Source organism: Chinchilla lanigera, unplaced genomic scaffold (genome assembly GCF_000276665.1).
Source record: "Chinchilla lanigera isolate Chin_1 unplaced genomic scaffold, ChiLan1.0 scaffold00016, whole genome shotgun sequence".
Taxonomy (NCBI): domain Eukaryota; kingdom Metazoa; phylum Chordata; class Mammalia; order Rodentia; family Chinchillidae; genus Chinchilla; species Chinchilla lanigera.
Genome location: NW_004955417.1, coordinates 31,459,400 through 31,483,229, shown reverse-complemented (window position 1 = coordinate 31,483,229; position 23,830 = coordinate 31,459,400). Strand labels below are relative to the sequence as shown.

General features: G+C 39.8%; 2 long non-coding RNA genes across 3 annotated transcripts in view; one reads left to right on the top strand and one right to left on the bottom strand.

Moving 5' to 3' along the window:
• Positions 1–4,095: 4,095 nt before the first annotated feature.
• On the top strand, positions 4,096–17,329 carry LOC106148213. 2 transcript variants are annotated; one of them, XR_001233457.1, is made up of 2 exons: positions 4,096–5,029; positions 16,528–17,329. It is a non-coding gene; the product is annotated as an uncharacterized LOC106148213 (long non-coding RNA). The 2 variants fall into 2 exon arrangements; XR_001233456.1 differs by lacking the exon at positions 4,096–5,029 and adding an exon at positions 13,026–13,114.
• The window catches only part of LOC102004928, a 24,439-nt gene continuing 13,262 nt past the window's right edge, over positions 12,654–23,830 (bottom strand). The window contains exons 2-3 of the long non-coding RNA XR_001233455.1: positions 19,306–19,418; positions 12,654–14,737 (exon numbers count right to left, since the gene is read on the bottom strand). This is a non-coding gene — a long non-coding RNA (uncharacterized LOC102004928). The remainder of the gene's footprint in view (positions 14,738–19,305; positions 19,419–23,830) is intronic.

The following is a 23,830-nucleotide window of genomic DNA, read 5'->3' as shown; positions in this document are numbered from 1 at the left end:
TAATTTAAGTTGTACTGTACTTAGGGAAAATATTCAGTATTAGTTGGTCTAAAGGTTGTGGTTTATTGTTAAATGAAGTATTCAGTATTTTAGGGGCAAATACTTGGTTTACTGGAAATATAAAATAGTTATTTGAGGATATAATTGGGAAAATACATTATGATTTAATTTCATCCCATTTTGACAAAATTATATATATGTAGAACATATATATATGTTCTACATATATATTCTGAACATATATATATATGTTCAGAAAACTCAACACTGAGGCTCCCCAAAGGAAGGACCACAGGTTGTGGGCATTCTCTAGCCCAGTGATGGCATTTGAAATATGGCCGTGGAGGGACACCCTCCGACTGGAAGACCTTAGAAATGCTTTTACCTATTGGCTGGGGGGTCTGGTCCAGCCTGAGGAGTTCTTACAGTGGAGACTGACATTTACAGCTCAAAAATGCATTGTTTTCAAGCAGTCCCATCTTTATTAAAAACTTGGAAAGCCAAATTGATAAGCTGTTATTATGAGGCTTGAGGGCCAGCCTCCAGTTTCTGTAGTTTGTTTGTTTATTTATTTATTTATGAATGTCTGGTGCTGACTGTGTAATATACAGCATCTTTAGGATAAGTTCTCCTTCTGGCCTTTCTGGGGTTAATGGTGTGTATCACCTAAGGGCAGCATCTGACCAGCCATAACCTGAGCTGAGTTTCATCCTTGTTCTGAATGGTTCCTTTTTTTTTTTTTTGGTCCTGCCAATTGAACTCAGGACGTTGCACTTGCCAGGCAGTTGCTTGTGCTGCTGAGCTATATCCCTAACCTGAGTGGTTTCTTTTAGCTTATCAAAATTAATTGCCTTATAGGCCTTCTTCTGACATCCCTCTACTAAGTAAGAAACCATGTGACCTCAGTTGGGTATGTCCTCAGATTCTGCCTGATAGTTCTAGTTTGGGTTTCGCTAGGGAGACAGCTGCAGTGTCCACCAGAAGGAGGTGCTGTTCATCCCTATAGGACTGGGCCAGAGAGATCACTCATTCCTGCTCTTCTGAAGAGAGAATGGAGCCAAGGGCCACATTTAAATTGGCACAGGTTGTTACATGAATGAGTTTAGTACTGAAACTCTTGGATATATTGGGTAGGATCTGAGGAAAGAAGCCTAGATTCTAGTTATTTTGGGAGAGGTCTGTCAAACGGAAAGAAACATGAGCCCTAACTATTCACTCTGCCCCCATTATTTCATGCAGTGGGAAGTAGGGGGCAGAGGACAAGGTTTGGGGACCAAAGTCCAGTCCAAATCGGATATGGGGTGGAGTGGGATCCAGTGTAGCACACGGAGGAGGATTAAATTCAAGGGGAAATGCCAGATAAATAGAGGGAACAGGCACTAGGTCAGCAGGAGGGCCTACAGGAGGGGGAAGTGCCTGCAGTGGCAGGGAGCTCTGGGGGGTGGGAGTGGGGGGTGGGGGGAGACAAGTGGCTGCAGTTGCCGGAGGCTCCAGAGGAGGGAAGCGGTGGCCACAGTGGCAGGAGGCTCTGGAGGAGGAGCAGTTGCAGTGGCAGTCAGGCACTGCCGAGGGAGAAGTTCAGTTGGATGTGTGTTCAGAGGAGAGTCCATGTGTAGTGAAGGGGGTATAGATGTGAGGGAAACGATTTGCCAGGGATTACAGGAGGCACACAAAGTCGGACTGTTACAGAATGTGAACAATGCCTGAACATAAGCCATTTCTGGCAGTAATTGTCAATAAGTCTGGCAGTATAGAGAAATCCAAAGTACATTTTCTGGCCACCATGAACCATTATCTGGCTGGTACTGTGGCCATATGGCGTTGCAGAAGATTATTAGACACTCAGATTGGGATAGAGACAGAGAGGTTTCAGATTTTTTAAGAGACAAGCTAGTAAGGAGGAAAAGGAAATAGAGGAAAGTTCCCTGTGGAGACCAGAGAGAGGTAACTCTCATGCCTGAAATGGCAAAAACGGGTGGTGGCAAGTCCCTAGTGGACATATCCAGCTGGGATTCAAACCTGAAACAGCATGGGTAAGTGATCAAGGCAGTCGTCACTGCAACTGATCAATTACCAAGGGGACCCAGTCTCCCTAGATGGTATTTCTGTGATGAATACTAGTTTTACAAACAGAAAACTGGGTGAGCCTCTCTGTTTCCAGGAGGTTAAGGGGAGAGAGCAGAACTAGGGAGTAGATGTGGCACTTTGAGACAGTCTTAAAGGTGCAGAAGAGTGAAAGGTGCTGTTACAGTTTGTGTTTGGATGTCTCTCCCAAAGCCCTATGCAGTTAGGGAAGTAGTCTTCTTGGAGGTGGCTAAATCTAGAGTTTATTACTGGTTCACTGTCTAGTGCTGGGATTTAGGGTGTGAGTGCTGTACTTGCCCTAGAGCATGTAGCCTGCACACGTTATAAGGGAGGAAAACAGGCTTGCCCCTCCCCTTTTGCTCTTGCTGCTTTTGCTGTCTTCCACCAGCATAAACTTGCTCCTCTGCCATGCTGTCCTGCCTTGGAGCCAGCTGAGTACAGACTAAAACCTCTACAAACTATGAGCTAAGTAAACCTTTCCCCCTTTAACTTTAGGTGTTGAGTATTTTGTCTCAGCACTGAGAAAAGTAAGACAGGTGCAGGAGTAAAGAGCAGTGGGCAGCAGCAATGCACAGCCTTAGAAACACAGAGAGCTTTAGAAGCTCAGACAGGGAAGAAGTGCTTCCCAGATCTGAGGTGATCAGTGTGGTGGGAGCTGTGGAGTTGCCTGGAGCAAAGTGCAGGAAGCCAGTGTCACCAGGGTGGCCTCAATGGGAAAAGGCTCAAAATAGGCTGGAAGGCTCTCTAAAGAGCCCTCCCCATCCAGGGTTTCAGGAACCAATATGCTACTAATGGTGCACAAGGAGGCAGACTCATGTAGGGAAAAGGCTGTATTGTAATTCCATTGAGGAACAGGCAAGCTGAAATGGTATCAGCAGGAGGTCTGCAGAAAAGAGCAAGTTTATGTAGAGTTTGGGGATAGGGTTCACAGTTCCAAGGAATTCGGATGGGATGTGTAATATGGAACCAACAGAGAGTATCAGCCTGTGTAAGGCAACATGGCATGGAATTTATTGTTACTGGGTTCAGGCAGAGAGTGGGATAAGGCCTTCTGCCGCAAACAAAGAGAAGTGTGTCCCATTTGTACAGAGGCAGGGAAGGCAGAGGAGATTAGGTGGGAAGATCCCAATGAACACCTGTGGTTAAAATTTTCTGACAATCTTGCGTCTCAGTGGGCAGAGTCCTTTGAAGTAGCCAATGTGAATTTTAGGCCTCCAGATGTCCCCAGGATCTACAAAATTCCTTCTCTGTCTTACCTCCTTTCCTATGCTTGTCCATGACAACTTCAGGTGCTGAGCTAAGTTTCCTGCTGAGAGATGAGTTCCCTGAAAAGAGTAGCGCTTCTGGAAAGCAGGTTGGAAGCTAGAAGAGTCAGGTCCAGTTGGAGACTTACTGAACACATGGGGTCAAGGTTCCAAAGATGGTCAGCACAGGTGTATGGTAGTGTTGGGCATTCTGGTGTCTGGGAGATTGTATGTCAAGTCCTAAGTTTATTCATGGCCATCTTTCTGTTTTCTGAGGGCAGTGTGGTCCTTTAAGTGGATTCCTGTTGTTTGCTGTGAGGTCTTGCCCTGGTCTGGCATGACATTAAATTCCATTTGACTCAGGAATAACCCATCTGGGTATCTTCCAAGAAACATAAAGACATCATCTTACAGAGACATACATTCCCACATTTATAGCAGGACCATTCATAATACATAAAATTTTGAAATGGTCTATACACTATCTACAGATAAATGGATAAAAGAAATCTGATATATTGAGTACTGCTCACCAGAGGAAAGAAAATTTTCATTCAGGAGTCTGAGGCATGTGGATTATTGCAAGTTTGAGGCCATATAATGAGACACTGTTTCAACAAAACAAAACCAAAGAAAGATAAATTTGATTCTTTGTAAGAAAATGGTTGTATCTTGAGACTATAATGTTAAGTGAAATAAACTAGATACAGAATGTTATGTCCTAGGCCTGAGGAATTTTGCAGAAGTCACTGGAACTTTTAAAGTTTCATTTTTGTGGTGCTAGTTACAACTTCACTGAGTGTTGGCAGTGAGAACTGACAATTGAGACAAAGAACAGAAAGCTGGGAAGTAAGAAGACTCCTTCCACCCCTCCCACATTTAAATACAAACATGCTTAATGACTCATCCTTTAATGGAATGCAAATGACAAACACAGTGAAGATTCCCTAGTACAGCACCTATCATCCGTAGAATTTAAGGAAACAAGTGCTGGTAAGGACGCAGAGAAACAGGAACCCTTATACATGGTGCAGTCTGTATGAAAAGAGTTTGATTTTTCCTCAAAAAGTTGACCACAGACTTACTATACTGCTCAGCCTTCTATTCTTAAGTAGCTATTCAGAACTGAAGACATACATTCAACAAAAATGGGTGTGGTCTTTACATCTGTCAAGGTCATGACAATGATGAACTGTCCCATAGTGAGTCCCAGAAAAAGAAAACTGTTTCCAAATAGAAAAATATTTTTCTCCCAGGCAAGGCAGATGGTAAAAGGGAAGCGGGCATTATCCTGTACAAACTGCACTGATTTCTGGCACAGCATTAACCTAACCTAATTGTAAATGACAAACCAAACAATACACTAAAGTCTAGCCCTAACCATATACCAAACATGACACAAACTCCAACTTAAACACTTAGTTACAAACCTTATATTAACATAAAACTAACCCTAATCCTATCTTAACTGATAAAGCCTAAACCAGAGCCCGGACCCTAAACTCTAATCCAACACCCAAAACCAACACTAACCCTGCCATTTACCCTAACCTGACCCTAGTTTCTGACTGTGGAGTGCCCTCTCCCACCAACCTCCCTGTCCATCCTGCCCCTCTTCACAGGTCTGGACTCCTTACCTGTTGAACCCTGCAGGCATGCTGCTCAGATCTCAGCGAGACCTAGGTAGGCTTTGCAGGAAGGTAAGGCCCGGGGTTGATGATGCTGGAGGGTGCTTGTGGTAGACTGACAACTGGTGGTCAGCTTGTAACACCCAGCTGAACTGAACCAGCATGGTGCTGGGTGTGGGAGACCCAGCTGAGGATTGTTACCAACAAAATGAAAAGAACTGAAGTAGGGTAGGTGCTGTTAGGAAGCTGTTGGTCCTCCTGGAGGAGCTGGTCATGCTGGCTTTCTTGATATGAACATGGCCATTCTCATCGTTGAAGGAGCTCAGGACCTCGTTGTTGCTGAGAATGGCTATGGTTCACATTAGGGGAGCCCTGTTCCTTACTTTGAGCATTGCTTCCTAGCTCCAGAGAAGATGGGACACTGGTCAGTGTCTGGGAGAAACATGTTGCCCTGGCTTTCCTGATATGAGACTCAGCTGTTCTCATCATTAGAGAGGCTCAGGACCTTATGACTGAGGATGGCTGTGATACTTTTCAGGGAATTTCTGCTTCTTACTTTGAGCATTGCTTTCTGCCTCCAGTGCAGATCTTGCAGCCTGCTGACACAGATCCTTCATCCCACTGGTACAGACATCCTAGCTTCCACCACTGATCTTTGGGCCTTCTCAGCACAGATCCATGAAACACACTTGCATGGGACATTGTCATGGGCCCTTGGCCTCCAGCTGGACTTGTGGGGGGGCAATGTGATGGGCTCTAGGTCTTTAGTTGGACTCATGCAGGACATTGCCATGGGATCCAGGCCCTCAGCTGGATTATTTTGGTCTTTAGTGTGTGAACAGATTTCCTGCACTCTCTTTGTATATGACTCCCTGGGTGACTATTATAAAATAATCTTATGACTTATGTGTCCTATGTTGCTTCCCTAGCAAACCCTGACTACAACAGTGCTCATGCCCCGTCCTCACCAGGGACTGAGTCCTAGATAAGGGCTGAGGCTGTGGAAGGAGGATCCTCACCTGCTTAGGAGAGACACAGTCCAGTGCTCATGGTGACCCCTCTGGGCAGCTGTCTTAGCTGGGCTGGGAGAATAGTTCAGTGTCAGAGCACCAGCCCCAAATATTTGAAATGACCTGTTCAATCCTCAAAACCACATAGGAATGGGGAAATGAATAATCATAACTGTAGCAGGGAATATAGCACAGTAATAAAGTAAAAACCAAGTATAACTACAACATCCACAATGTTAATAACAGGATTTGTAGGGACAGAAATGACACAAAGTAACAGGTTTCAAAAGCTAATAAAAACACAATTAAGAGAAGAAAACAAGGAGAAAACAGTAAAAGAATATATTAAAATAAAAAGGTAAAAAGCAGAAGAAAACAAAAAGTGAAGTCCCTGCCAAAAAAAGTGAGCAAGAGAGAATGAAAGAATGTAAGTATTAGGAGGGAAAAAAAGAAAAAGAGCTAGAAAAAATGAAAATGAATAACAAGGAAAATAATTTAGCTGGGCATGGTGGCACTAATTTGTAATCCCAGCACTTGGGAGGCTGAGGCATGAAGATTGCCATGAGGTTAAGGTCAGCCTGGTCTACATGGTGAGTTCAAGATCAACCTGAACTACATAGTGAGACTCTATCTCAACAAAAAATAATTTAAAAGAAACATATACACAAATATATAGTCATAGATATGTCAACCAATCAGAAAATTTTATAAAGTCTGAATAAGAAAAAAAGGATAGTCTGCTGAGGTGGAGGAACATGCAGACAAGAGTGCACATGTGGGGCCAGGGGTATAGCGCAGTGGCACAGTGCCTGAGTTCAATTCCTGGTATGAAAAAAAAAAAGTAGGTGTATGGCAGTCTGCACTTCTCCCTGTGCCTTCCTGGTCTGTGTACTCCTCAGAGAAGAGCGGCACTGGGAGCCATTTACCCCTTCCCTCTCTCATACTGGGGTCAGGCCGCCAGCTGGAGTTGTTTGGAACCAGAGCTGCTTGAAGTGAGTGTTTCTACTCATCAGTACAAGGCAGCATGGAATGGGAATATATTCAGAAAAAATTCACTCAACACACTCCCAGGGCAGGTCTGATGCTGAGCTCAGATGCTCACCTGGGTCTGTAGTGTCCTGTGAGAAGTCAACTCAAATGGCAGAGTTGTCTTTTGTGGGGAGCAGCTGAAGCTGGAGATTGATCACAAGTGTGGGGTTAAAGCAAGACCAGCTCTGAGAACACGGAGCACCTGAGGTGAGCCAGGTGAACAAGCTGTTCCAGCCCCAAGAACACAAAGTTCCCAAGGTAAGCTAGGCAAACGATAGTTAGGTTGAGTGGTTTCACCTGACATCAACCTCCTGCATGTACGAATAACCGTGCTGCAATCGTTGCATGGTTCTTTTTCTCCCACCAGGAAAGGAGGCTCCATGCGACCTCAGCTTTCTGAATTCTGACGCTTGTCTTCATTTCTTTGTCTTCCACTGTCCTCCCTCTGGGAATTTCAAGAGCTGCACTGGACATGGCATCTTGGCCCCTGAACAGGGACCTGGGACACAAGGAAACACATCATACAGCAAGTGAGAGGACACCACTGAGTTCATGCACAAACAGAAGAGGCTCATTAGAAGCATAAGGGAGAGAGGTGTATTGATATTATCAAAATTGATTTCATCAGATGTAAAACATGGGGCAAAAACAGGATCACTAGAACAGCAGCATAAGTAGAAATGCTTGTTGCATTATTAATTCCTGTATTTACATTTTTATTGTGGATCTGGGTTAGGGAGTGTCTTGATGATCCTATGCTTGTTGAGATGACCAGAGGATTTGGCTCAGAGAACTTTTTAAAAATTAAGTCTCAAGCAGAAAAAGGATAGTGGAGCAACAGCCTCCCCCCAACAGAATCTGAACCCTCCAGCTTTGCTCAATCAGATAAGGAAGGAATTGTGGGGAGCAGGGAGGACATTTCCCCACAAGAGGAGTGTTTTACTGTGACTTCCATTTCACAGTCATCCCAAGTAAAACTGATAACCTTAACTGCACCACAAGGGGCTATTTCTGTTTGCCCGGTTCAGAAAACTTGCTGCATCACAGGAACAAGCTGCCTGGGACTACCGCCATCCCTGCTGCAGAAAGGGGCCATGGCCTCAGAGTTGCTGCGCATTGAAGAGATAAAAGGGGTGCTGCAGCACGGAGAGCTCCCCTAAGGTGGCATGGCCCAGCCTGGCTCAGCAGTGGGTCAGGCTCAGTACCACAGCTGGCTTGGAGGGGCCTGTTGGGCACCACTGGAGTTGGAAATTGGTCATATGCATGAGGGCAGGACACAGCCAGAGTGCCTCAAGCAGTCAAACTATCTCAGTCTTGAGAAAAGCATTCTGCCTGGACAATTCAGTCATTAGTCACTAGGCAGCCTTTCCTCGTGATACTAACTTTGCACGAGTATAAATAAGCACACATAGTGTTGTTGTTCGGGTCCCTACCTATCAGGTCCTCTTACCTATCATGTAAGAGGTTGCCTCCATCTGACCCGGCTCTTTCCTCATATCTTTTTTTCTCATACCTGCTGCTGCTGTTCCTCCCTGGGGTACACTGAGAGATGAGCAAGTTCCCTACATTTGGCACCTAAATAGGACACCTTGTGAGAGAGAATAAGGGGAAGTGGGTATACTTCTGGACAGCATGCAACAGGGTAGAGAAGCGCATTTGTGAGAGCTAATATTCAGCACTGGAGTGCATGGTACTAGCACATCAGGTGTAAAGTGTGGGGATAGAGGCTCACTAGGGCCAGAAATGGGTTCACTAGGGTCAGAGAGATAAATGAGCTCAGAGAGAAATAGACTTAAGCCGAAAGGAGAAATATATATTGAATTACTACTAGTTAAAGGTGGAGCGGGCAGAGTTTCAAGAACCATAAATGTTTATAGATGTATGTAAAAGTGTTTTTTTTGGTTGTTGTATTTTTTTTTTTTTTTGTATTTACCTTTGTTTTCTGGATTGCGGTTAGAAGGGGTTTTACAACCACAAAGGATTCAGCTGAGAACTGTACTTTAAAGTGAAGTCCTGAGCCCAAGGGGGACAAGGAGGATGGAGCAACAGCACTGCCAACAGAGCTTGAGCGCTCTAGCTTTGCTCAATCAGATACAAAGGGGGAAAATTCTTTTAAATTGTGTATGGTTAGATCCCAGTGGCACAGCAGCACCGCCAAGGGTAGGGGCACCAATTGGGATCAGGGAGGGTCCTGCACTCCAGTCCTAGGCAGACCCAACTGGTACTTCCCAGCTGCCTGCTCCTTGCATGCCCAGTCCAGCCACAGCCACTGGCCCATGACACCAACTACAAATGTGCGCACCCAGAACTGAATGGGTGAGATGTGACCATGGCATGCCTCGGCTCCAGGGGCCATCACCGCCACCAGCACCACTGTTCATGCTTTAGGCACTGGAAGTTGTGCAATCAGTGCCTGGGCTTGAAACCTGGACAAAAAAGGGTTACCCTGCAGCAGAGTGGGAGCCCCAAACAGGAGCCACAACCAGCGTGCCAAGAGAAACTTGGGCACTGAATGGCCCATCTGCCAGCATTGGGGTGTGGAGGAGGAATATGGGGGAGGGAGCCGATTCGCAGTACTAGGACAGTGGAGCCACTGCTAGCAGCTCGCCCAGCCCTAAAGTGATGGAGCAGAGGCTGCGGCCAGAGTCAGGAACAAAATTTTATTCAAATCACCAGACTTTCCTATCACTCAATTCGTCATTCTTTCCTTGACAAAAATTTATTTATTTATTTACTTAACAAATACACATACATTTACAAAGTAACATAAGAACATCACAAGCAATACTGAAATTCAGACGTGATAGGAAATTAACAATGGTTGTTGTATTACATACTGATTTCTTCAAAATAGTTACTCAGGAAAACAAATATAGACACATAAGATTGATCAAATAATCATTAACTATTACTTTCAATAAAGCAACAGAAGTCAGCAGTATAACTATTTTAGTTATCCTGTATAAACATATATACATAATTTCCCCCTTCTTTCTTTCCTCTTTTCCCTCATCCCAGCTGCTCTTTACTTTTGAGCAGATTCCTTTCGTTTCATAATACCTATCATAACTCCTAATTTTATTCACTCTTTCACGTTCTTACACTAGTGAGATAATACGTTGTTTACACATGTGGGTCTGATTTATTTCACTTATGTGTATGGTCTCTAGTTGTGACCATTTACCTATAAAACCTTGACTTTATCTTTCTTTATAGCTGAGTAATACTCCATTATATAAAAATACCACAACTTTTTTATTCATTCCTCAGTGTATGGACATTTGGGTTGCTTCCATGATTTAGCTATTACAAATTGTGCTGCTATAAACATAGGTGCACATATACTTACAAATTATAAATAAATTTTAACAGGGATCCAAGGCTTTGGGGTATTCTGAAACCTATTGGGTTCAACAAATTAAACAAAATCACCCTGGGATGGAATTGACTTTGGAAAAAAAAATGTTTAAAGGGCTTTTAGACACAAGTGCAGATGGCCCCTGGGTGTGGCATCTACCGGTCTGCAGTAACAAAGAAGCTAGATTGCTGACCTGGAGACATACAAAGGGCTATTGCACTGGGAATAGGTCTTCAAAGGGAATAAAGCCTACCAGGGAATACAGTGGGTTTTTTAAGAGAAAGCTTTTACATATTCCTTTTAAGGTGATTAATTTGAAAGGCTGTTTCCATGCTCAAGATAAAAAACATTTGCCTTTACTTAAAAAATCGTATTTCCTAAGATTTACAATAATGGGGATATTTTAAAAATTACTTAAAGTTATCTTGATTCCTAATAAAGTCGATAACCTGTTTTACAGTCCTACATTAAGTTGGCATAGAAAAGCTTTAGTATTTTACAAACAAATATAAAAGTTTGGGCTACAATCAAAAGGCAGTGGGGTTTAAACAGTGGCTTAATTTTGACATCCCATTTAAGTAATGGCAGGCTGGTAGTGGCCTCCAAAGAGGTACAAACTATGATAACTTCTTCATATTTCGGTCAACTTATCCAGCAAAGACAATTTATCTCAAATTTTTTAGATCAATCTGAAATGATTTTTAATTTTATTTGATAATATTAATTGGCTGCATCTAGATTTTGACCTAATTTCTCTGGTGCTCTTGATTGTCATTATCCTTCAGAGAAGTTAAATGCAATTTGCTTCTGTTTTCACAAATGGGTCATATTACATTAAAGGAGGTTATGTGATGGCTTCCTTTTCCAAAATATAGGATACAGGTTTCTCAATGTATGATCAAAATTAAATTACAAAAACAAAATAGGGAATCAATCCCTCCCACTTCACTTGAAAACATATACTATTAAATTTTTAAAATTTTACAAAAGATGGAAGTACAGCAGCAGAAAGACAATTCAAGCTGGTAAAGCAAAAAATGTTAACTTGAGGTCCAGGATATGTTTGTGTTTTGCTAAAGCATGCTGTTTGACTGTATCATGAAGCCAGATCAGAGAGTAAGTTAACAACGATGAGGCTAGATTTCACCTGGAGCCTACCGAAGAAACTGACAAAATGGAAGTGTAAGGTCTGAATAGGTGATAGAGTACATAGAGATAACTGAGCTGAAAGTTACCAATCTTCTTAAGACAAAATAAAATATAAAAAGTATATCAATTATAGATAAAAGATTCTATTCCTTCCAAATTTTTCTGATGAGAGATCTCTGCTAATTGATAACAAAATCTGATTAGTCTACTTATAATTATAAATTTCTAGAATTGTAATAGACTTACTATAATTCAATTTGGTCAAAAATATATTTGAGGGCACTCAGATTTTGTAAAGATGTTTAATCATTTGTACTGTGTACTTGTTTACATGTTTGTCTGTCATTCTGTGGACAGCCGTTCCCCTTTGTTTTGAGCTCAACAATTTTTCTTTTATCATTTGTTCATAATACAATTTGGATTATAGACTTAAAAGCATGATTTCACCTGAGTTACCAGCTGGTTGAAGTGATATAAAAATTAGTTTACTAACAGCTCATTAAATATTAAGATAATTAAACAAAAATTTCTTAGAGTGGGAAGAGATTGTTGGACAGGACTCCAATTGGTGAGTAGAAGAGTAGCCAACCTTTGTTCATTAATGAGGAGCCCCCAGTGACCTCCATAGTCTCTTTGGAGACACCCCAATTACTTGTTCATTTGGTCAAAAGATAAAGTTCTTCAGAAAAAATTACAATAAAGTTTTCTCATAAAACATGCTCTTGATATAAAACTAAATTAAGAAACAATAGTTTTCACATGTGTATGGCAGTTCATTAATGTTAATCTCATGTTATATTAACTGTATTCATGATTCCTTATGTACAGGTCTTCTAAAATGTAAAGCAAAGATTGATTATTGTGATAAGGCTTTCGTTCAGATTCAGACTTCTGCCTTTAGCAAAAATTTGTGTGATGTACATTCCATTAAAGTACAACAAATTAGGTAAAAGTGTCTTATGTATTAGACAGAGATGATTGGTTAAAATGGTTGTCATGTCAAAATGAAAGATTTGGTGTGTTACAAAATGTTGTCATGACTGTCATGCTATACCTTATGTATGATTTTGATTTCTAAATTTCTGTGTAAAAATATGTAACTGTTGTCTGTTAATATTCTATAAGGATTTAAGTATTAGGATACCCATGGTTGTTAGAAAATAATGGTTTTATTTACGTTCTAAGGTGTTTGATATTCAGATAAGATAGTAACATTAAGCTTACTGGCTTCGTTACAATGTAATGTCATTAATCTTTTCTTCTGAATGTTGAACAACTGAAGTTTGGAGACCAAAAATTAAAGAGGTAGATTGGATCAAGAGGATAGCCAATATGTTGGCCCTAGCCCTCCAAGATCAGTGAGGACTCAGGACATTAGAGAACCTCTGCTGTGACCACCTGTAACTCAGTTGAGTCCCTGATCTGATCAAGGAGATTATAAGACCACAGAGGAAAGTGATTCACAATGTATACTGTGCCTACGGAGAGTCACCAGGGGAGAAAAAGATCTCCCAAGCTTTCACAGAAAGTGACTTGCTCAAGCAATGGCCGTGACTCATCCAGACGCTGACACTGACAGAAGGTCTAAGAGGTGCTGTACTTGGTCCCAAGGTAATTTCCTATAGAGATTTAACTGACCTAGTTAGATAGCAACGAGTTAAATTTTATTTATACAGGTCTCACTTTAACTTGGTTTTGAACATCCAGCAGAAAAGTATAACCACAAGATGTGAATAACAATGCCATAGTAATATGTTAGCTGTAAAACATTCAAATCACCAACAAATTTCTGACAATTGCCAGATAGACGTAACTGACCACTGCAATGGATTTGGAACTATATTCTCTAAGTACAGCTTTTCCAGATTCAACTAAACACCCATCATTTACAAAACAGAGGAGAGAGAGAAGTTGGGAGCCACTGGAGCTGGAAATTGGTCATATGCAGGACAGAGCCAGAGTGCCTAAAGCACTCAAGCTATCTCAGTCTTAAGAAAAGCATCCTGCCTGGGCAATCTAGTCATTAGTCACTAGGCAGCCTTGCCTCATGATACTAACTTTGCAAGAGTATAAATAAACACTCCTGCTATTGTTGTTCAGTTCCTCTTACCTATCAGGGAAGAAGTTGACTTCACCTGCTCTTTCCTCTTGTCTATTTTTTCCTCATACCCAGCACTATTCCTCCCTGGAGTACAGTGAGAGACTGATGAGTTCCTTACAGGGGCTGAGGCTATGAAGTTGGTGTCTATGTGCCATTGAAGGCTGCCGTGGGTGGGCAGAGCTCCAAAGGCTTGGCGGGCCCTGCCTCCCACATGCTGTGGCATGAGCTTTGCTGTAGCCCCACCAAGCCTTTAAATCACTGGCCAACCCCTCCCCTCGCACTTGCATCATGCTCAGCAGCTAGAGGCTATTTGGGCCAGTGGGCAGCAAGCAGGCAGCAATGGGAAAGCAATACCCTTGCCTGGCTTTGCTGCCTCAGGCACCTCTAGTAACACTTGATGCCTGTGAGACTCCACAGTCTGCTGATCACTGGGCAGCAATGGAGCCAAGACCCCTTGGCACTTAAGACTGATAGTGGCCTGGTTTGTATGTGCGCTGCCTTCCAAACATTTTGTAAAACTTTTCACATTTCCTTTATCACAGGAATTCATTATAACACTCAAGGTCAAGGAATCATTGAATGTGCTTACTGTATGCATAAAATTCAGCTATAAAAACAAAAAGGAGAATCCTTTCCTACAAAATTCACACCTAATAATACACTTCACTTGACCTTATATACTATTAACTTTATAAATCCTACTACGGGTAGGAGTACAGCAGCAGAGAGACAATTCCATCATGTGAAGGAAAAGCTAGGAAGGATCTTTTGGAAAGATCTTCAAAATGGACAGTGGAAGGGACCAAGTCCAGTATGTATATGGGGACAAGGGTATGTTTGTGTCTTTCCAGAGAATGTTGAATGGCTTATCTGGGTGCCAGAGCATACTGTCCAGCTGTATCATGGACCCATACCTGGAGAAGGAGTTGGTTCCACATCTCAAGCAGCTGATGCTCAGTCCTGTGGCAGCAATGCCTCAGAGAGTGTGGCACAGCTAATAGATAATACGAGAGCTAGACCCAACCTGGGGCCCATTAAAGAAATTGACCCAGTATGTCCGAGAGATGGTAACAAAATTGGGAATCGAAGGTCTGAGTAGGTAATAGGGTCCATGGAGATAACTAAGCTGAAAGCTGCATGAGAGAAAGGGATACAAAAGTTACCAGTATTATTAAGACAAAATAAAATACATACATATGTTAGAAATTAATAAAAGATTTTGTTCCTTCCAAATTTTTCTTGTAAGAGATCTCAGCTAATTGACCTACAAAAATTCTGACTAGACTATTTATTTATAATTATAAACTTCTAAACTTGTAAGAGTTATTACCACATTAAATAACTCTTAGCTATTGTGGGCTGATCAGGCCCGCAATCTCTCAAGTGAGTGGACAGTGAAGGCTTAAATAAATGAGACAATTGCAATGATTTCAGGGCTCCAGCAGGGTCTAACTCTCTTAGAGCTTCAATATTCTCTGAGTTTAGACAAAGATTTCTCTGGGAAGCCCGTATTTATTTGGTTTACAAACAAATGAGGGGGATACTGAAGAAAATGCAGGAATTTGGGCAGGATTGGGGAATCCTTTTAAGAATTTCTCCAGGTAATACATTATGTGAATTTAGAAGAACTATGTTATCTCCAGGAAGGCCTTCACCACAGGAGTGAGATGCCTGCAGCTATAATCTCCTTTAAGTTAACTGGGGTTGGAGCCATGCGTCCTCAGCTGTGGCCTTACCTTGTTCTTTGAGGCATCACAGCTTCACAGGCCAATACAGGCCTCAGTGGAGACCAGTGACCCACAGAGGTTCATTTACTATGAGTCCACTGCCCATGTTTAGACAAGGTGCCTAAGCTTCAGACAACTCACAAGTAAATGGAAAGCTAATTGAATAATATTAAATCCTGCTCAGAGCTACTTTGTAGTGGTCTCCATCAAGTTAATATAATTCAAATTGGCCAAAAAATGTACTTGAGTGCACTGTGATATTGTAAGCAGACTGTGTATTTGTCTGTTTGTCCTATCTGTAAACAGCTTTTTTTTTTTTTTTTAAGCCCAACAATTTTTTCAGTTTTCTTTTGGATTTTTGGATCATTTGTTCAAAATTTAATTTATAGATTTTAGTTTATAGATTTAAGAAGCATGCTTCTTTGCCAGCTGGTCAAAATGATATCAAAATTGATTTTCTCATAGGTCATAAGAAATTTGTTAAGGTAACCAAATGAGGACCCTTCGGGATTGGGAAATTATTGGTCAGGGCTCCCTTTGGTAAATAAAGGAGCAGCTGCCTGGGAAGAATCATATGCCAGCCTTTATTCATTAATAGGTTACCCCAATGTTCTCCATTGCATTATGGGAGACACCCCAATATATGTTATTAAAATATATTATTGTGATATGTATACTTTGGTCATCATCAAAAGATTAAGTTTTCTAAAAATAAGACAATAAGATTTTCAGATATAGAGATTCTCTGGTACAAAACTAAATTAAGAAACAAAAGTTTTCATACAGCTATGATGACTGATTGTTATTAATCTCATGGTGTACTACATGTATGGACACCTTTAGATGTAGAGGTCTCCTAAAATGTAGAACTGGAAAATTTTATGGTAATAGACTTTTCTTCCAGATTCAGACATCTGTCTTCAACAAAAACTTATGTGATGTATGTGTTATGATATATGTGCCTCTATACTTAGACATATGCCACTATACTTAAAGATGCCTAGACATTAAACAGTCCAGAAGTATCACAAGTTTCTTCAATGACACCCCATTAAACCCTATCAACAAGTTAGGTAAAAATTTCTTATATACTAGATAAAGATGATTGACTAAAATGGCTATCTTATGTCAAAATGGAAGTTTAGATGTCCTTTCTCTTCTCACATGTTCAATATTACACCTGCATTTCCTTGAAGACTAGTGAAGAACTCAAGATGATGCCAAAACCACAAGCACAAAAGGAAAATTGCTTTTCAGTAACAGCTCCTTGCTATGTGCCCTTCACCTATGAGCTGGAGAGAGGATGTGTGGCTCCCAGGAAGGGTAAGGTAAGATGGAATCAGATTCAGACCTTCAATCTTCCACTAAAAAGTCAAGAATTGGTGTCATTGCTGTGGTAAACTATGGTGTTACATGCAGATCACTCTTCTTTAATGAATAGTCATATATGTGAGCTATTGTACAAAGTGTCTTGATATTTGTTTTGTGCACAATAGAGTTTTGTTACATTTTCAAGTTTCATGTTGTATTTTGTGGGCTTTTAGTGCAACTGGTACCCTTGAAGGATGTGTGTTCCAGAAAACTAGCAAACTGGTCTTCCTGAGTGAATGAGACTTTGTAGACTGTTCCCAGCCTCAAGCCAATCAGGGCTTCAAGGACGTTCTGATGGACTGTGCCTTCTAGTATGCTGAGTACAGTGGAGACCTAGACCTAGAGGAATCTTATCGATGTGGAGAAGGGCAACTGGAGCTCCTTGTGTTACTGTCATTCAAGCTCTGATTTTAGAAAGTGGAACCATCTCATTGATTATAGGCACAGTTCTCCTTTCAGATGATAGGTTCTACATTTACAAATTGTTAACCTTTTTCATTAGAAATTGTCAGCTTGATTTCTAATTAGATTGTTAATATACAGCTGTTCCACATTGCATAGAGAATATATGTAAAATTCTTCACATCATGTACATTTCTTCATAATAAAAATCTCTTTGAAGAGGCATTGGTTAATTTTTAAATTTCAAACCTAATCAAGAGCAAACAGTTGTGATGATATCATTATCTTAGAGCTATTGAAATTATTTAGTTTTTAAAACATGTTTAAATTTTAATTTGCCATAAAATAAACTTTTAATCAGTGATCTTTATCTAATTATAAAATATTAAAGACATAAATAAAATTTTAATATGATTTTTAACAAAAGTATCTTTTAAAGTATTAACAACTGTCCAGTTTTTAGATTCTAGAGTGACATTACTTGGGCTATATATCACTTAGACACATATTACTATCATTACACAGTTATATAATAATCACATAAAATTAAACCTGAAAAAGTCCATTAGCATGAATAACTTTATTCTGAAAGTCATCAGTATCATGTCTTTTTAAAGTTTTGCATCTTCAAAGACCTGTATACTTGGGAAACACAAATATACTTAATATGTGAGGTTACCAAAAATTAAAATACCTTTAGACCCTTTAAAATTTTAGAAATTAGCTTTACTGAAAATAAATAGATGTATTACCTATTTAATTTAATCATTATGGTTAGAGTTAGACCTATTTATGGTTAGGGTTATATATACCTATTTAGCTCAAGTATTATTCTAGATGACTCATGAGAACAAAAGCATAGCACAGTTAACATTTTTGAGCTTTATATTTTCATTTTAATGAAGAAAAAACTCAAATTATTGTACACAAGAAAGAGACATTGTATTTATACCACCAAAAATTGACACACAGAAACATATACCTCAAACAAATGCTATTAACCTTTAAAGCCTTAATTGTAAGGCTTTACATAAATCTCAAGCTTATCCTGTAATGTTTTGAGTTTGAAAACCAATATAACTGATTTTCCATGGAAAGCCCAAAATAAAATAACTCTATAAATGCAAAAAATATAAATAAAAAGTAATGTTTAAGCTCAAAAATTTTTTTAAAATGAAGAACCTGTAGGCTATTTTAACCAACTATTAAAACAGATGAACACACACAGCAATGGACAAAAAAGTATATGTAAAATAACTATATTAAATATCGCTGCACTTTTGTATGTATTGGCCATGTTCAATTAAAAGAATATTTTTTACAGTTGTAGGTTTATAACTATAAATAGACCTACCAGTTAGAACCCTCCCCAAGTGATTATCAATTACCTCTTCCTTTTTCAAGTAAGCCACAACAGTGTTTCTTTTATTAGTTTAAACTACTCTGAGTACCTTTTCTGTTAACACTACAGATTTATAACTATTAGGAGTCACTCAGGAAAAGAGACATCCACAAATCGTTAGATAGGATCTTTGTTTATTTCCCTTCAAGTTTTTCTGTATTATAAAATCAAGTTTGAGCCTTGTCTTTTTATTTTCTAATTTACACTTGGAGAAAAATCGACATTTTAAAATATTTTGTCTTAAATTGGTCCCAAGTTTATAAAATATAGTGTAAAGATGATGTTTTGGAGATAGACATTGAATTACCCATAAAAAATCATACAAGATTTACTTTATGCCTTAAAAAATCTCTCTTGTGTACATCTGGAAAAAGAAGGCAGGATTCTACTTAGGCTTCTCTGTGAACTCCTTAGGAATTTTTTTTTTTTTTTGTGTGTGTGTGTGTGTGTGTGTGATGTGTTTGGTTTTTGAATTACAATAAGGTTGCCTGAGTTGGGTAAACAATATCTGCACATCGAAAGTGTGTGTCCTGTGAATGCTATTAGCTTCCTTGTATTTGGCTATACTTTAGTTTTTAGAAAATGGAAACCATGTTTCATACTCTATTGTGTAAACAAATACCTATCCATAAACCCTTTACATTTCAAAATTTTTTTTAAAAATAACATCATGGGGTTTGACGTGGAAAAGACATAAAGTAGTTTCAACTTTCTTCTTCCCTTGCCCCCAGCTGAGAATCACTCTTTCACAAAAGAGAAGCATTTCTTCAGGCAAAACTAGGTGAGGAAGAAAACGTACCTGTTAAAGATCCAAAACAAGGGAGGGCCAGCAACTCTGTGGAAGACAGCAGTGTCTCAGCCTGTGTGAAGCACTGGGTTCCACCCCCAGGACCCACAAGAAAAAAAAAAATCCTAAGAAAAAGCAAATACAGCCAATTTTTTTTTTTTAAATAATTTATGAAGACATATCTTTTTATTGATTATTTTAGAGTAGTCACTATTTTGTTTTCTTTTCTTGGACAAGTGGAGCAGAATATGCTCATTTCTAATATAGTTATTTTACTATTCCTAGTACCTACAACCACTCTAAGATACATAAGTGGACTTCAAATTACTTCCAGAAGAGTGTTTTCATTCATTCAATTATTTATCTATGCATGTCTCTTTCTTTGTACACACATTCCGAGTGTACATCTACATCGATAAAGATTGGTTTAGTTGCCATCTAGATTCCATAGACAGTGAACTGGATCAGGGAGCAGATGGGAATGAAGGGGATGGGTGCCCCTGATATTAACAACTGCCTCATCCTTATGCCTGATGCAATGATATTTAAAGCCCAGAACCACAGCAGTAATTTTAGCCAAGACAGTAGAAATAGCCACAGTAAACACAACTCCAAATGTAGTCTGCCTGAGAATGCAGGTTAGGTAGTAAACAGTGCCATTATTTATAATAGTTATTCTAGCATTATTATAAAAGTGTCTTTCTGTTTTCACAAAGCAATACTACAATACCTACCTATCCAAATCATACTTCCATAAGTGATACCTGGAATATTCATTAATGAGTACTCACTTATTAAGAAACCAACCTAATTTGCAAATTTCCAGGAGGATATATGCATAACCAATAGTATTTAATGTCATGGAAAGCTGTACCATCATAGATTGTAGTTTTCCTACCCCCACCAAAAAGAAAAAAAAAATACTGAAACTTTTACTACATTTGGATTCATTCAGTAGATAAACTGAAAAGTACTAACATTCTTCAGTTATTGACCATTTTCGTGCATAAACATACCTATTGAATCAATTATTACAAGTTTACACTCACAAATGCTTTTCTATAGTTTAATGATGTTATGTTTCAAAACCATTACAGGATTTATTGCTAGATAATTAATACTTTCAAGAGAGAGCAAATGTGAATTTTTAAAATTTCATCTATAAATAATTTATGAATGAAATATAGAAATACACTTTTACATAAATCTTGCATTCCATCCCCACTAAAATAATTTATTTTTGTGGGTTCATATGTGCACACTAATACCATTGGGGATTACTCAGTTATATTTCTTCCTGTCCAATATAACTTGCTTTATTGTGTGTTTTCTTGAGACTACTGAAGTGACCAGAACATCCAATGTAATATCTGGTAAAAGTGTTCACATACATTATTCTTGGCTCACTCTTGCTTTCAAAATTGAACCACAAACTGTCAGAATTGCTTTAGGGTCCTAAAAGGACAATTGATGGGATTTAAACTATTTCTCCCTACTCCTGATTTAGTATCAATTGTTTTCATTGTTGTTTATTCATAATCCTAAACAGGTGTTCAATTTTATTATATTTTTCTTCCTTACTTGATATTACATCTCTTTTCTAAGAAACTAATATACTCAGTTATATTCTGTAAACTTAATTTTGTCATAGTATACTCTCCTGAAAATATATGCCTCAACTTGGAATAGAGTACGTGATATTAGTTCAATAACAGAAGTAGTCTGTAAACTTTACTTTATACAATATCATTACCAGATGTAGGCAACAGAATTTAGCTATTATCTTAAATACATTGTTTTCCCAATTTTGCTTTTTTCCTGAAAGAGTTTGGGTGAATATTGGCATGTTCCAGATTAATTCTAAATTTCACCACTGATATTAACTCATATAAAAATTATGGGTAGACATTAAAATATGAACTCAAATTTCTTCATAAACCTTATACTATAGAGATTTTCCCCCTTATGATCGATTTGCTTATTCTTTTGATTTTCTAAATTTTAAATCAAGTTTTTAAATAACTGATTTGAAATTATTAATACTATGTTTAATATAATACATTTTTATTAAGTTTATTGATACATTTTAGGTATACATAATGATTAAATTCATTATAAAGAATTTGTACCTGTACATGATATAACTTGGTTCTTTTTTTCCCATTTCCCTATCTTCCCTTCAACCCCTCTTTCCCTTTCTATTTACAAAAGCTTTATTTGCATTTTTTCCTTCTTATCATTTTTTTTTCTTTTCCCTTCCTTCCTTTCGTCCTCCTCATTCCCTAGTTCCCCTTCCGATTTGGATATTTTCTTCCTACTTCACAATATCTGTTATACATTTTGGTCTTTATTTACACTTTCAGTTTTTCACACCAGAGCAACAATACGTTATTTACACGTGTGTTTGATTTATTTCACTATAATAAATTTTTTGTACAGCTCTACAAATGACCTACTTTTTAGTCATAATATTACATTGTTTTGCAGCATTTTTCATTCTTGTTAAAATATATTAAGGGTTAGGATTAGGGGAATGTAGGGCTCTGCATAGAGTGTGGAGGAAGACTGCTCTATATACATCAGAGAGGAAGAAAGTTCTGCAAAGGCCAGGAAAGAAGGGAGTGCTGCAGAAAACAGGAAGGTAAAGGGCTCGCCACACATCATAGAGGAAAAGGGTTCTAGCAAATAGAGGTTTATAAAGGGCACTGCACACTGAAGAAAGAAAGAGGCTCTTCTCAGAGCAGGGAGGAAGATATATTTACACAGAAATGATAAAGAGGGCTCTACACAAGTTAGGGAGAAAGGGGCTGGGGACAGAGCTCAGTGGTACAAGTGCCTGCCTGGAAAGTGCAAGGTCCTGAGTTCTATTCCCAGTACCAAAAAGTAAAAAATTAAAAAAACAAGTTAGGGAGAAAGAGGGCTCTGTGCTCAGCAGGGCGAAAAATGGCTCTGCACAAGTTAAGGATGAAGAGGGCTCTGCACTACAGAGGAGAAGACAGGTCTGTGTGGGGCAAGGAAGAAGACAGCTCTCTACACAGAGGAAAGAAACAGACCTCTGAAAGTTGTAAAGAGGGCTGTTTATACATTAAAGATGAAGAGATCTCTGCACAAATTAGGGACACAGAGGGACTTGTGTAGAGCAGGGAGGAGGAGGGCTCTGCACACGACAAGCAGGATGAGGGCTCTCTACACAGCAGTGAGGAAAAGGGCTCTGAGCAGGATAGGGAGGAAGAGGGCTCTGTACACAGCAGGGAGAAAGAGGGATCTGAACAGGGCAGGTATTGGGAGCTGACTTCAGAGCGGTTAGGGAGAAAACTATGCACAAAGAATGGAGGAAGAGGGCTCTTCACGGATTAGGGATAAAGGGGGCTCTGAAAACAGCAGAAAAGAAAAGGGCTCTGTAAAGGCAGGGAGGAAGAGGTTACTGCACAGACATGGAGGGAAAGGACACTGGCCATAACAGGGAGGAATAAGACTGCACTGGGCAGGGGAAATGAGGTGTCTGCACAGGGCAAGGAGAAAGACGGTGCTGCACAAGGCAGGGAGGTAGAGTGTACTGCATATGGAATGGATTGAGAGGGTTCTGCTCAGGCAGGGAAAAGGGGCTGTGTATAGAGCATGGGACAAGGAGGTTCTGCATATGGCAGGAAAGAATAGAGATCTCTATACAGCAAGGAGGAGGACAGTTTTACTAAGGGTAGTGGAGTATAGAGCTCTTTGCACAGCAGGGAACAAGAGGGCTCAGCAAAAGGCAGGAAAGGAGAGGGCTCCACACAACAGAGGCAGGTAAAGAGCTCTGCACATATCAGAGAGGAAGAAGGCCCTACAAAATCCATTGATGTGGAGGGTACTGAAGATTGAAGGGAGGGAGAGGCCCTGCATACACCACAAGGAGAGATCTATGTACTAAGTGAGGATGATGAGGTCTCTGCATAAGCTAAGGAAGCAGAGTGTTCTGTACACAATGTGGAGGGAAAGACTCTATACAGAACACAGACAAAGAGTGCTCTATATACAGCAAAAAGAAAAAGGCCTCTGCACAGGTCAGGGAAAAGAGGTTTCTCTACAGGGCATGGAATAAAAGGGCTCTGCACAAAGCAGGGAAGAAGACTACTCTCAATAGGACAGGGAGGGGAAGGGCTCTCTATGCAAGAAGGCGGAAGAGGGCTCTGCAGAGAGCATGAGTGAACACTGCTATGTACACAGCAAGGAAGAAGATGGCTCTGAATTATGCAAGGATGTAGAAGACTCTGTAAACAGCTTGGAGGAATAGGTTTCTGCACAAGGCAGGGAAGTTGAGGGCTCTGATCCCAGAAGTGGGGAAGAGTGCTCTGCACAGGGCCATAAGGAAGAGGACTATATGTACAGCATGGAGGAAGAGGACCGTGTATAAAGCAGTGAGGAAGAGACCTCTGCAAATGGAAAGAAGGGGGAGGGCTCTGTGCAAGGCAGGGAAGTAAAGGTCTCTGTATACACCAGGGAGCAAGAGGACTTCGCAAACATCAGGAATATAGAGTGCACTGCACTTTGAAGGGAG